The 15,597-nt window shown below is 36.7% G+C and overlaps 1 protein-coding gene across 2 annotated transcripts in view; it reads right to left on the bottom strand.

Moving 5' to 3' along the window:
• The window catches only part of epha4l (eph receptor A4, like), a 106,571-nt gene that overhangs the window by 39,508 nt on the left and 51,466 nt on the right, over nucleotides 1–15,597 (bottom strand). The window lies entirely within an intron of this gene.

Raw genomic sequence — 15,597 nt, forward strand, 5'->3', positions numbered from 1 at the left:
GCCGGTACCTATTAGCTGCCTCCAGAGTCCCACAGGACAAAAGGGACCGGTAGGACTCCTTCTTCAGCTTGACAGAATCCCTCACCACCGGTGTCCACCAACGAGTTCGGGGATTGCCGCCACGACAGGCACCAACCACCTTACGGCCATAGCTCCGGTCAGCCGCCTAAACAATAGAGGCACGGAACATGGCCCATTCGGACTCAATGTCCCCCACCTCCCTCGGGACATGGTCGAAGTTCTGCCGGAGGTGGGAGTTGAAGCTACTTCTGACAGGGGGCTCTGCCAGACGTTCCCAGCAGACACTCACAACACATTTGGGCCTACCAGGCCTGACCGGCATCCTCCCTCACCATCGAAGCCAACTCACCACCATTTGGTAATCAGTTGACAGCTCTGCCCCTCTCTTCACCTGAGTGTCCAAGACATGTGGCCGCAAGTCCAATGACACGACCACAAAGTTGATCATCGAACTGAGGCCTAGGGTGTCCTGGTGCCAAATGCACATATGAACACCCCTATGCTTGAACATGGTGTTTGTTATGGACAATCCATGACGAGCTCAGAAGTCCAATAACAAAACACCACTTCGGTTCATATCGGGGGGGGGGGGGGCAATCCTCCCAATCATGCCCTTCCAGGTCTCACTGTCATTGCCCACGTGAGCACTGAAGTCTCCCAGCAGTACGAGGGAGTCCTCAGCACCCCCTCCAGGGACTCCAAAAAGGGTGGGTACTCCGAACTGCTGTTTGGTGCATACGCACAAACAACAGTTAGGACCCGTCCCCCCACCCGAAGGTGGAGGGAGGCTACCCTCTTGTCCACCGGGGTAAACCCCAATGTACAGGCTCCAAGTCGGGGGGAATAAGTATGCCCACACCCGCGCGGCGCCTCTCACCGGGGGCAACTCCAGAGTGGTACAGAGTCCAGCCCCTCTCAAGGACATTGGTTCCAGAGTTCAAGCTGTGCGTCGAGGTGAGCCCGACTATATCTAGCCGGAACCTCTTGACCTCGCGCACTAGCTCAGGCTCTTTCCCCATCAGAGAGGTGACATTCCACGTCCCAAGAGCCAGCTTTTGTAGCCAAGGATCAGACCGCCAAGGTCCCCGCCTTCGACCACCACCCAACTCACACTGCACCCGACCTCCTTGGCCCCTCCCATAGGTGGTGAGCCCATATATAAGTATTAAGCTATCCTGATAAGAATAAGGCTCAGCCCCACTGGTCAAGGCATATTGGTTGTTTTATTTTCCTGGTAATTTTATCCAGTTATTGTGTGTACACATGGCATTCACATTGAAAATGACAAAAATGTTTAACCTCATTGAGTCAAATGAACAGAACTCTTTTTAGATATTGTTGCCCTTCAGTTAATTTTAACATCGGAAAGGCAAAGATGAATAAATTCAATTTAGCAGTAAACTGAAATAATTAATGACTTGAGGGAACGGATCTTGGTCATCCCATAGAGCCACATGATGTCCTGTATAGGTCTGTGGGATCATCATCTACACAAAACATATTTGCTGCTAAGTTAAGAAATGAAATCATTGACTTCTTCTGTTGAACTTTGCACACAGTTAACCAGAGAAACAAAGAAAAAAAAACAACAGTAGGCACATACTGTCTCACAACCTAGTTATTTGTTGTGAAATGATTTACTCTACTTAACAAAGAAAGAGTAGTGGTTAGTAGTTGTTTGTTACTAGGGATTAGAAACTAACAGTAAGTTATCCTGCCCTTAAATAAAAGAGTCCATATTAAAATTAATTCACTTCAGGTTGAACTGGGAAAGAAGCAGTAGTTCTCTTAAGTTATCCTGATGTGAGAAAGCACCATCAATCCTTGAGAAAAACAGTGAAATACTACACAGTTGAACTCAGGTAGTCATTCTTTCTGGTCAGTTGAATGAAAGACCACCTCATTTTATACTAAGTGCCTTTTCTTTAAGTAATTATTCTGCAATTATGTTATTTTTCATGCAATTCATATTTCATACTGACAGATTTAATTGTAAATACTTAAACTGGCTTGGCCTGTGTTTCTTTTGGCTACGTTGCTAGAGCTTGTGTATTAAACAGAGATTTTCTAAAGGTGACCCAGTTATTCCTGAGCTTTTCACAAAGTATTAACATTTTCCCATAATTTATTTTATATTCTGCCATGTTACCTTGTTTATACAAATGTCATCTTTTTCTGGTGGCATATAAAAAAAAGTCTTTTTGAACTGAGCTAAAACATTCAAAAGTCCAACACTAGCATTACAACCTTCTCTGATCATTAAGCTTGAACAAAAGCCCCAATACTGAAAACCAAAGTTATACGCCACCCAACATAAACATTAAAACCTTGAAAAAGGAGACTATTGAACACATCATGGCTAAAGAAAGCCAAAAGGGAATCTAAATAAAAACTGAAACGTCAGCTAATACCTTCATCAGCCATAGGATAAGGCAAACCATTTCATTATGTCTGCTTGAAAATCAACAAGGGGTGAAATGAAGGCATTTTTTAATGTTTACAGAGGCTTCTGCAATACTTGGACTACACAATTGCAATGCAGGAATCACCAAGCAGTTTGCCTTCTATTTATTTTTCAAATATTTGTGGCTGTGCTAGGACTTGCTGACAGCTTAAATGAAGACAGACTTGCTGTTCTAAAATGAATCAAGCCATATAGTCTTTGGTGTCAAGAAACTGACAGGTCTTCTAGTAGTAAAAAGAAGAAGTGGCATATTTAATCCCACCCCCACACACGGAACAAACAGTATTCCATTTGCTCACTTCCTGAAGCCGCAGCAATTAAACACCTTGTAGAGATTTATGAGCATCGAGACACTCTAAGCCAGCAGCGCTAACATGGCAAAGACTGAAAAGCCTATGCGGCAACTTATTGTAAGACACCTTCTTAATCACTGGGGGTGGGGATTCAGAACTGTTTTCACAAATGTCCTGCTTCATTAAGTCAACTTAAAACTAAGATAGCAAGAGGAAATAAAGAAAGATAATTAGGGCAGCCAAGAGTGGAATGGATTCAGAAAATCACCAAGCACCTGTCTTAATGAAGGATCCCATTTCAAAGGTAATCATTTGCTAAAAAATAAGTTAGCCATTATGTTAGAAGAAAAAAAGAAATTATAAAAAAAAAAAACCAGAAAAACATGTCTCTTAACATTTACCACTGGCGGTCCAGTTACGCAAAGTCATTTATTACACTTAATAAAGAAGCTGTTTGATTTTGTGCTCATATAGACCGAAGTATGTAAAAAATTAAAACATAAAATTGCTTTGATTAATTGTTCTAGAATGAAGGAAAAAAACCCTGACAGACTTCTTGTTTTGTAAGATATTTTCCCTGTAAGCATTTATGGCAGAATGTTATAAAGTGGAAACTATCCATCATATAAATGTCCTTTGGGAAAGAGGGCACGATGTCGCTACTGCCTAACAGCTGTACGAGTCTTAAGCTCAATTCCTAACTGAGTTAGCTGGAATGTGGCTTTTAATGTGCAGGACAAGTCTGCGTTCCTTCTCCAAGCCTTGGACAAGCTGTCATAGAGACATGAAGTGTTTGCTCTGTCATAACCCTGTCCAAGGAGTAGAGTCCTCTTTGACATAGACTGTGCATTTGGAAGAGTGAATTTCTGTTTCATTTTTTAGTGAATTGCAAGATTATTTTCTTAAAGATATAAGGCTTCATGCATAACATGTAAATTATACAGAGATAAAAACTGATATGATTTGCACTAATAACTGTGATATTTAATAACAAATGAAACTTGAATGTTAGTATGACTGCAACACTCCCAGGAACAATAGTGTTTCAGTGACTAGACTAGAATCCTCTTTGATCTGCACTGTATTCTTCTGGATGTTCTAGTTTTCCCCCAAATTTCAAAGGTGTGGGTGTGTGTTTGTGAGTTACGTTAACTTGTATCTCTCAACTGATATTATGTGAGTGTGGGTGCATGCCAGTGTGTTTGCACACTTGGATAGACTGGAAGCCTCCCATGGTTTGCATCTGCTTTCTGCCTAATGCTACTGGGACAGACTCATCTCCCCACAACCCAATAATGAATATATCAGGTTCAGGAAATGAATAGGTTATACAATACATTATAATGTACTGGTAAGCCCAAGATCCTATTACGTATTACTATGAACAGGAAAGAGTGAGTTTTAAAATGTGGCAGGAAAATATACTAAAGTTTCAAGGAATAAAAACAGTGATTCTAAACTACTTGCTTTTTTTGGCATGGATCAAATTTCACCAACATTTGAAAGTTATTATGTTGTTATTTCATTGTTATATGCTAGGACGCTTGTGACTTAAGCTTTTTCACTTAAGATAGTTAACAAAAAAGCTCAGGAGTGTTTAGTGATTTTAAATTGGTCACATTTATAGCTTGTTAATAGGAATTTAAAATCCTCTCTATTGATTATGTTCAGGATGACAAATTCAAAGTGTTCTATTGTAAGAGTCACACATTCCGCATTGGTAAAAAATCTCACAAATATTTGCAAAGTGGTAACAAGTGTCCAAAAGTAGGCAGATTAGATGATAGGAGATGATAGAGGGGAGGCAAGCGGATATGAAGCTTTCTAGGGTTAGCATTCCACTGTCCTTACACCATGGGGAATACACACACTGCTTTGTTTCATTTCTGTATATTGACTGAGAGGTTCATGACCTGCTTGGTTGGTCTCTTTTTTCCTTTTATAGGCCATACATTTCTGTTTTACAAACAAGGCAATATAAGTACTGCACCACCTGTACAGGCCATCAGTATAGTGTAAGACACATCCATATTGGTTCATGCAATACAGTCATAAAAATAAACGTTGCCTTTGACATCACAAAGTATCAGTCCACTCATTCTATCTTGGTTTCAAACTTGTCTGAGACTCCACTTGTAAAACTTCCAACATTCCATATAATAACGAAAGACTGAAAACGTATTTTACTAATTTAAGAAATATCTTGCACACTTACTGACATCCTCTTGCTGCCAGTTCCTTATGTAAAGATATACAACTGACATAAATCCCAAATGTCACCCCACTGTGGTGGCATACATGTTTTGCCTTTCCTTAGACCCACACCCAAGTTCAACATCATAATGTCCTGTTACTCCTAGTGTGCTATAATTAAGAAGCATTCCTGTCAGGTATAATTAGGGTAAAGTGACATACGTTTGCAAAAAGCAGCTTTTAAAGGAGGGAATTTGCCTAAAATGCTTTCAGGCTCACCAACAGGCAATTGATCATCCTGTTGAAGACACCTTTGGAGTGACAGTAACCGGATTAACTCAATATCAGTCCCTTTGGCTCCTGTTGTGTAATGGCCATGTTAAATAATAAGACTGTGCTGTATGTGCTCCACATATCAATCACATCATTACAAATCAGCCCAAAAATGAATCTGAGAAGCTCTGGGGAGGTTATGATACAATCATATTGTGAAGCATTAATTTATCATTATTTAACAAAATAGAAGTGTTCTATGATTCCCAAATAGCAGCAGTAATTGAGTCTACTTGTTACTGGTGTCTACTATTACATCCATCATTACATAACAATATGCATTCAGAAACAATAGATGGCAAATCTGCTATATTCTATGTAGTCAACCAGTATCAACAAAGAACATTTAATTTACATGTGCATTACTCTCAAACATATATGTCGATATATTTGTGGGTAACCATATATATATATATATATATATATATATATATATATATATATATATATATATATATATATATATATATATATATATATATATATATATAAACAAACATAAGTTTTCAACATGATGTTTTTCAAGTGACAGTGAATATTACACTCATAACTAAGTTGTAAAGAAGGAATTTTTTTCTGTTACTCTTCACTTGAAGGGCATGAAATAAAAGCGATAGTCACTTTAATAGGCCCTTTGTAGCACTCTCAAGAGAAGCTGTCCAGAAACCCCTTGCTATCATCTCTAAGGCCCGAGCCAGAGATGTAAATGGATTGAAGAGTGAAAAGCATGAATTTGAATTTCCAATTGAAATCCCCAAACAGTTCTCCCAACCTGAATTCCTAGAAGAGTTTTGTTCTCAGCATTTAAGCCCTCAGACAAGTAACACAAAGTGCTTTCACCATTAATAATTTACAGAAGTGTGCTGCCTTCCACAGCAATAAGGCGTTAAAAAATCTATCAGCTTGAACAGCATGAAATCCACCAAATACAATACACCCATCTTGAGCAGCAATGAAAGAAAGTAGATCAAGAAAAAGTTAATTTGTGCCAGCAGACTGAAAAACAGGTACCAAGCAGTTGAATATTTTTCTATAGTTCTGAAACTGCTTGTTTACTAGTGTATAGCCAGTACCAGATAATACACTTATCAAGATAAAAAATACGTGAGCATTTTGAAGTCAAGTATGAAAAAAACTTTGCAAATATAAACACCAAGGAGAATATAGATTTTTGTTTCTTTCCAAAAAAAAGTTATGATTTTTTTAAATCAAAGAATATGTTCAAATTTTCTTTGCTGGAATGTGTCTCATGAGGACAGTGAAATCAAAGTGGTGTCTCTGGAATAAGTACAAAAATGCAGTGAAGGAAAACCTGGTCCTCTGGCTTTGGTGCCTGTCTTATGTAAAGATGAACTCTCACCCCTCTTTTTTCTTGAACGACCATAAAGCCTTGGCATTGAGAACAGAAAAAAAGCAATCTAAATAAAGTTTTATTGAATTAGCAACAGGATATGATGAAGCCCTGTAGCTTCAGACCACCAACTAGAATTTGGTTAAGGTAAACTGTGTTTAAAAGGCAGCCGTATGCCAGTGTGCAAGAAAATACATCTAGGAAGAGCAATAAGGCCAGCTTAAAGTACTGTAGGTACTGTCACCTGCTACCCATCATCTGCACTGCTACTCCATCCTTTCACCCCCCCAAAAAAGCCTGGTTTACATCCGGACACACACAGTGCCTTTAAGGAGCTAACAAGGTTCAGTTACAGAAGACATAATGAAAAGTTTTGATCATCAATTTTCAAACTATAAATCTGCCAAGGAAAAAGAAAAGGGAACAAGATCTCTGATCTGTGCTTTTCATCACTGCATTTCTAAAATCAGGCTTTAGTGTACTGTATACAGGGCTTTTCACACTAAGCCACTATAGGAGACAAATCAAAGCACAATACAAAACAATTCAATATAAGAAAGCAATAAACTGATTATCCTTAAAAATACTGAGAAAACAAGATAAATAAGTGTAAAACACAGACAGTAAAAATAAGCAATAACATGAGAAATAAGTTTCAAACTTTCAAAGTCAAAGCCTGCTTTGTTAAAATAACACTTTTCACATTGTCCTAAAAGCATAAGTTATATAGCACAGCAAGCATCTCTGCATGTAAAGTTTAGAACCACACCTTTTTGCACAAAGCACAACAGCCTAAACCTATGTTGAGTAAAGGACAGGTTATACTCAAGATAGAATAACACTCAATTGACAGGAAATACAAAAACCAGAAAGTCTACAAATTTTTGCTTTATTGAAAAAAAAAAGTTCTTAAGTATTTGAAGCCCTTGGTGGCTCACAAAGAAAATACTAAAGCACTTTACTCTTGTCTAACTTCTCTCCTTCAGGAAAGTCTAGCAAGTCCTGTACATACTTTTTTTTTTACTTCTACGAAATAGAAAACATATCAGTTGTACTTGAGAAATTGAGGTAAATACACAGGAAGAAACATGACTCTCTTATGAACATTCCCCCTGGCAAAACATAAAAGGATGTGTTTCCATGCACCAGGCAGAAAAAGGGGGCAAATACTCCCTACTGGTAGTTTCATTCAGAGGTAGAGGACAACATTTTGATTCAGACAAATGGGGTGTCCATTTTGTTCCCTTTTCCAATGTTCTTTTTTCCACTTTTACAATGCCATTGCATTCCAGAAGGCAATCTGATTAGCTGCCATAAACCGCTGGTAGGCAGGCCCATTGTTGCAGAATGGGTGGGGATGAAAGAGACTTGACTTGGCATTCTATTACACACAAACAGTAGGGGCTTACAGATTAAAAAAAAAATCTCTGGTAACAGAAAAGAAGCACACACACTATACTTACAGTACGTATACTATAGCGGGATTGGCTAAGGCCCACTGTGCTCAAATAAGCGGGTATGTTAAATTAATATGTATAAAAATATATAAATGGATGGATGAACGAAAATTGCATACAATATATATACATACCGCTACATGCCTCCACATACATACACATGCAGCATTGGGTGACATATACCTCTATATGCATGGGATGCACAATGATGCAATGATTGCACCTAACATCTCCAGTGATCTCATTTATAAAACTAAGCCAAAAAACACAAAACACATATAAAAAACAGTAATATTTATAAAACATGGTTGCCACCCTGATACAACCATATATGGACTATTCTAATCAACCCTGTACATTTGAAATCACGATACTACAGAACTTTACTTGCTGGTTGAGCAGCTTCCTTCCTGACACATCAAGACACTGCCACCTGCATTCATGAGTATCTATCTGCACTCTACAACTGAGTATGCAAAATCATGCGCTCATTAAAGTGACACTCCTCTGCGTTCTGGGATCTGAGAAAGGCAAGGCTCCAGCATCTGAGCAGGTAGCCGCTATTACCAGGCACATGTAAAGACATGATTGCTGTTACAATGAATAGCACAGGCCATGTGAAAAACTGAGGTTTCAGCTAGTAACCCTTACCAACAACTCATTCATTATACACAGTACCATAATATCTGCCAAACCTATTTTACCTCAAAATGTAAGAATCATGTGCCTGACCTAGGCCACCAAGCTACGGCACATGTCAGTCTCATCTTGGCATCACAGGTGTCTTGTATATTAATGAAATGTAACAGCTTGCGGTTAACAAAAGCAGCTTTACTCTTGCTAGGTTGCCTTATTGCAATATTAGTGAAGTAAATTGCACTGATTGTATTAGAAAAACCAGACACTGCTGCAAATTGACTTTTTATGTTGGCAAAAACAATGCATGCTTTATTGACATTTTATGTTGGCAAAAACAAATGCTTTATGTATGTGCACTCACACCACAATGTGCTCTGAAATAAATTTGCCCCACCCAAGGTTAGTTCTTTCTTTTTCCCTATTCACCCAAAATTTATATTTCACATATGAATAAAATATATTATCAGAAAGGAAGAGATTATGTCCTCATACTGGCATACTCACACATTATTGATCCGTCCACTGCTTGTGCTTGATATCTTCATCATAAGGGCCTGAAGCCTATGTTGACAGTATCAGGCACAGGGCAGGACCTAAACATGTATGTGATTTGGTGATGTCAATTAACCTAACACAGGCACTTTGAGGAGGCAGGAAGAAGGTAGAGTATTTTGAGAACACCAAGTTGTACACAGAGGAATTGTGCAATGTTTATGCAATGTGAGTGATCTGGCTGGGCATTAAACACAGCAAACTGGAGTTTTAATTCAGCTGTGCTAATTACTCTGCCGCAATTGTAGGGCTGGGCGATTTGGCCTAAAATCAAAATCTCGATTAATTGAACATTTTAACTCGATTACGATTAATGAACGATTATTTTATTTATTTATTTATTTTTTGCCCTCATAGTTCACTGACAAGTTTTGTACAGTAAATATGCTCACATATTACAAGTGAGAGATTTTTGAATGAAGGGTGCATTACTTGATTTTAAAATAATTGAAGGAAACACACTATCTACTATCTGTGATTATTTATTGAACATCAATGTTGAACAACTGAAATTAAAGCACACATTGCCTAAAACGAACAGTCACTTTGTTCTTATAAAAAAAGTAAAAATAAATAACTTGCACTTTTGGAAACAAAATAAATTATTTTCAATGTTTTTCTTATTAAAAGTAGAAAATAAGCAGTATCTCTTCTAAATAAAATAACTCTTATATATCCTGTAAATAATATTTTAAACAGTGCATTTCTTGCATCTTCTGTAAACAAATATTTTAATGTTGTAATGAAAATAGAACTCTCTAAACACTGTTGCATGCACGTGACTCCACACGCGGTAGTGTTTTTAAAGGGAAAGTAATCGAAATAATCGACCTGGAAAAATTTGATCGATTATAGGTTCTGAATGTCGATTTCGATTACTTTTCGATTAATCACCCAGCCCTACGCAATTGTCATACATATACTTTATATTATTGACATAAACATATATTTTGCTCACATGTAAGTGTCATCTTTCTGTAATGGCTGGCATGTGCATGATGCTGTTAATGTAGGCTCTGGCACTGTATAATACTGTAAATTTATAAGTGGGTTCAGAAAATTGCTAGATTCATTCAGTTTATCTAGGTAATATAGAGCTTAACTGACTTAATTGATTGATGAAAGACACAATACACAGTAAAAACAGTTCTGGCTGAATTAAGTATGCATCTCTATTACATGCAGGAGAAATTTTTTAATCCTTAGAAGACTAAATCCATTATTCTGTGGCTGTTAAGCACAAGACATACTATACTTTATAGTAGTTACACCTCTTTAAATGTGACACATTTAAGTCTGAAGAAAATTAATTCCAGAACAGAAATAAAACGCAATTTCGTAACTTTGAAAAAGGATAACAGCAGAAGGTGGTGACATTGCAATAAAATGTTACTATTTTGTTTTATTTGTTGGTCTTTGTCAATTAAGTTTCCACTCAGGATTAGTTCTGTTTAAACTATAAGCAAACGTGAGGTCACCTGGCAATTGGTATTAAACATAACAAAAACCATATTTGCCACTTGTCGCTTTTCAAAGAGAAAAACTAGAGTTTTCTAGAATTTTTCTTGGCCAGTATATGCAGAAGGCATGTAATTTATAAGTGGCACTGTTCACGGTGGAATATGGTATTTCCATAAATCCTTTCTCTCTTTTCAATTATCTCATAATTGTATCCTTGATCAAGGTTTTCAAAAATCAGGTTTTACAAACCAGGACCTTTTCATGTGTTGCTTGGAATGTTGATGAGGTACAAAAAGCTGATAAACTGACCCTATTATGAAAAAAAAAATCCTACTGGAAGAAAACAATATATTCCCTGACAAGCTGGAAAAAAATCCAGTTGTGACTAGTATATCCCAGCATCCCTAGACTATGTGATGGTCTGTTTAAAGCTCACATTTCAGAAGAGTATGATTCAGAAATAAAGACAACAGTTCCTGGCTCCATCTTTCTCTCTATGTTGCAGTGCCAGACAGTATTGGTCAGGATATCCCCTTCCAACCAAATTACTGTCCTTGTTTAACTGTCCAAAGGTTTTCATCATTTTCAGAGAAAAACAGAAAGCAGCTAATAATTCACCACCATTAGAAATGAAGCTGTGAAATCTGAAAATACAGGGCAGTGATCCTCTGTGACCAACTGCATTCTTTTATGCTAGTTTCACCTTCATGGGCAAGCTGCTAATTGTTACACCAAATGTAGCTTTGTGCGAAACGTAATGGACAATTTTTCTCTCTATAATTAGATGGCAATTGAAATTGCAAAAGATAATTATCATGTCAGGACTCAGGCAGGTTTGTTTCTGGGCTTAAGCTAATTTTCTTTTGTTGAAGCTTGGGAGAACTTACAAAAAAGAAGTTATTCATTTTGGTTATTTAAAAATGAGATGGGCTCATGCTAGCTAAACAAGGTAACTGATTTTAGCTGGATTCCTGCTGTGTCACACATCAAAATGAAAAGCAATTCAACAGTTACCTGTGTGGTTTTTCACTAGAACAAAGAGTGGCAATTTACATCACTACCACCTGGCACCATAACACTGTATTTCAGGTATATAAAAGTTTAAAGTTAAAAAGAATACCACCATACAATACTGTCTTGAGTGTCACATTTTCTTTGTGTAATGGAGTAACTGAAGGAATCTGGTTCAAAACCTGCAAAATCCAATGTAAATCTACCTCGCTTCCTAGCTTATTTATTCCACTACAGAAATACCAGAGGCTGGATCCCCCACTAGTAGCATAAGATATTAAACAGAAAACAATCATGAGCAGAAAGACTTTTCACATTCAGGCACACATTGAATTAAATGGGTAAAGTTTAGAATGAACACCATTGGGAACTGGGAGAAAAACAGTAACGTGTAAGAGTGTCCAGAGAGTGACTGGGCCTTTGATTTTATCATCATCTCAACCAACAAAATATAATAACTGTATAATAACTACACACAAGTATACAAGGACTACTATTACTGCCACTTCTACTAATATATATATACAAAAAAAGAATATTTACTATATATATTATATACATATAAAACTATATTATATACAGTATATATATACTGTATATATATAGTATACATGTACATATGCATATTTATTATGAACTGCATTTATAATTTAAACTTTATAAATAGCGTTGATTCATCACTAATGTGAAATAAATCAATACATGGTGAAAGGTAAGAATACCTTTTGTTTTTATTTTAACAGTAAAAAAGCTGAATCTGCCAATTTTGAAACATTACATCTCTACCTTTTTTCTTGTAAAATCCTCTGTCTAGTGAAATTAGATATTCCCTAAGGATGACCACTATTAAAATTAGTCTGTGACAGGAAATTTTACTGAAAGTAATTATCTCATTGTAAGACCCCTCATCAAGTGGCCGATCAACTTAGGAGCTCCATAGGTCTAATTGGAGCTCTCCGTCTTTCTTCCCAGTTGGATTACTTTTCTGAGGTATGTGTTGGCTCAGATCTATACAGCTTCTGGCAGCTTTGTTCTCTAGCTGTTCGAATGGCAACAAATTAGTAAAGGTCACATGTCTTAGTAATATCTCTGATTTGATATAGGTGCTTAAAAGCAGACTACAAGCAAAGCTTAATCACCTATCAGCTATATGAAGCAACAAACTGATTTTACATATAGAACTGCAATAAGGCCCACAGAGAAAATTTACTGTGGAGTCCTAGCATTACATTTATTCATACATGGTTGTTGTAATCTCCAGCTGCAGATGATGCTTGTGATGATAGTCTTTTATCTGTTGTTAGTTGACAATCCTTGCAATTCTGTACCTAAAAACTTTCCCAGTAAAATTAATAGAGCTTTGCATAAAATTTGTGCATGGTTGATCGTTTTCAGGTGGGAGGATAGGATTGGTCTCAGTCAGCATTGACAAGAGAAAGCAGCTGCACAGGGTGGCAAAAATTCCCTAGCAGCTCTCAAAACACATTAATTATGAAGTGCTTCATGTATAAAACATGTTTTATGCAAAGGTTAGGATTTATAAAACATGAACTTAGTGTAAAAACTGTCTTAACATTATGGAAAGTTTTGAACATCCATAAGTCCCTCACAGACTTTTTGCTAATGGAATCTTAGCAACAACCAGGTCACAGAAAATGTTATTTCTTTGTGCATTTCAATATCACAATCCAAAGTTCTTGTACTATTTAGTTAACTGACATGTTCTCTCAATACAGCTGCCCTCAATGTTGGTAATAACATTTAATCCATATGTTTAATGGTAATTGCCTTAGTGTATAGCTTATCTAGCTTTTCTATAAAAAGGGAGTGTTGTAGGACATTACTGGCAAAAGTAATGTTAGTTCTTTCAGAGGATATCACCAAAGATTAGCTATCAGGGATCACAATCATTTTTCGTCTCATGATGATGACTTGATTATAAACCGAATTAGACATACTAGATGAGTGTGTTTAAGTGTGAACTGATCGACGGTTGAGAATCTTGCAGTCATCATTGAGCCGTGTCACTCCATCTGAATAGGATGGTATAATCAAGATGCCACCCAGTTATATCCAATTTCCTTACAGTCAAGGTAATCAAGTTGATCTTCCTAAGGTTATCAGCACAACTGAGTGCATACATGTTGTGATAAAGTCACCATCACAAAATAAATTTGCTTTAGTAAACAGAAAGCACTTTAATTCGGTTAATATACTACTAATATATAATGCTCAAATGAGTTTGACTGACTTTGCTGAGAGTTAGCCCATCAGAACCTATAATTCCTTTATTTTATCAAATAGAAATGTGGGAAACAGACTTCAGGATCATATTATGTGTGATGGGTGACTTATTATATATTCCTAATTGTTAGGATTATAGTTTTGTTTAGTAAATTACAAACAACTTAAATAATCTTTCTTTCAGGTAATAGTGGGTACACCACAAGAGATGTGATATAATGAAAGGTAATCCCGCACATGACCGGTGATAGAAGCAATATATAAATATATAGATATACTGGTGCTTTTGGCGCCCAACCCCCAGTTTCGGCCAGAATATTAGTAAAATCTGTAAATGTACAAAAGAAAAATTATTATTTATTGGAGTCAAAATCACGAAATTCTATAAATATGTAAAGAAAAATTAATTATTATTTAACTGAGTAAAAATCATGAAATGAGGATAAAATATTTACTCTTTTACCGATTGGAGTATTCCTGTTAAACTGAGGTCCCCTATGCTCAATAAGTATTTACAGTATAAGAGACTAAATAAATGATCCATTCGTTTTAACTGACAAAAAACACAACTTTCTTGATATTTTAGTATATAATTTAAAAACAGAATAAGAATCTGAAAATCTAACAACATCACATTAAACAAAAACATATATATGTAGGTTTTAGATGATAGCAAGGGTGTTGACCCTCAGGGTATCAATGCAATGACAATTCAAAGACATTTGAATGTTATATGTTGAAAGTAAAGATACTTGTATGTATTACAACATTGACATATACTTGGCAAATTGAATTCAATAAGAATTTTGTTAATTTCATGAAGTTCTGCACATACAGATTATATCAAATCATGCCGTGTACCTGTGGCAGTCTGAGCGCTGCATGACAGCATGTTGCTATTGCTCTCTCCACTCAGCTGCACCCACTCTTGGTTTTTTCTTTCATTTCTGACTCCCACAGAGAGACCCATCAAAAAGTATGTTTTGGCAGTTCTCTACTTCAGTCATTAATTTCAACAGATATACAAGCCATAATGTCCTCAGCAATCAATGTAAAAGTAAGACGGTACCAGTAGAATAATGGAAATATGCCTTTTGTGTCAGTCCAAGAAGGCAGAGATACATAAAAGGTAAAAAGATTGGGCAAGTGAATCACTGAGGAAACAAACCTCAAAATTAATTGCACAGAGTCTGGTACTACCTGCTGTCTCTACTGTGATAGATCTAGTAGTTTGTGGAGGACCTATCCTGGCATCCCATTGATACCAATGCTGTAAAAGGCCAGCAGAAACATAAGCAGTCAAAACCAGATGGAAAGAAAAACATGCCATAAGGAGACTGAAAAAGTGAAGAGGAAGTAAATGACCTCAAAATGCACCTTTCTCAAAGTGTCTTCATTCTGCCAGCTTTGTTTCATGTCTAAGACTTTTTTGTGGCTTTTCTTTTTATTCGGCATCCTTTCTGTGACTTGTCTTCTTGCTATTGCCACTCTCTTAACTTGTGTGAAAGGCACTCTATGAAGCAACCTTTTTTGATCTTACACTTCTAAAGCAGCTCAGAGAGAAACTGAAGAGAAATG

The sequence above is a fragment of the Erpetoichthys calabaricus genome, chromosome 2 (genome assembly GCF_900747795.2).
Source record: "Erpetoichthys calabaricus chromosome 2, fErpCal1.3, whole genome shotgun sequence".
Classification (NCBI taxonomy): domain Eukaryota; kingdom Metazoa; phylum Chordata; class Cladistia; order Polypteriformes; family Polypteridae; genus Erpetoichthys; species Erpetoichthys calabaricus.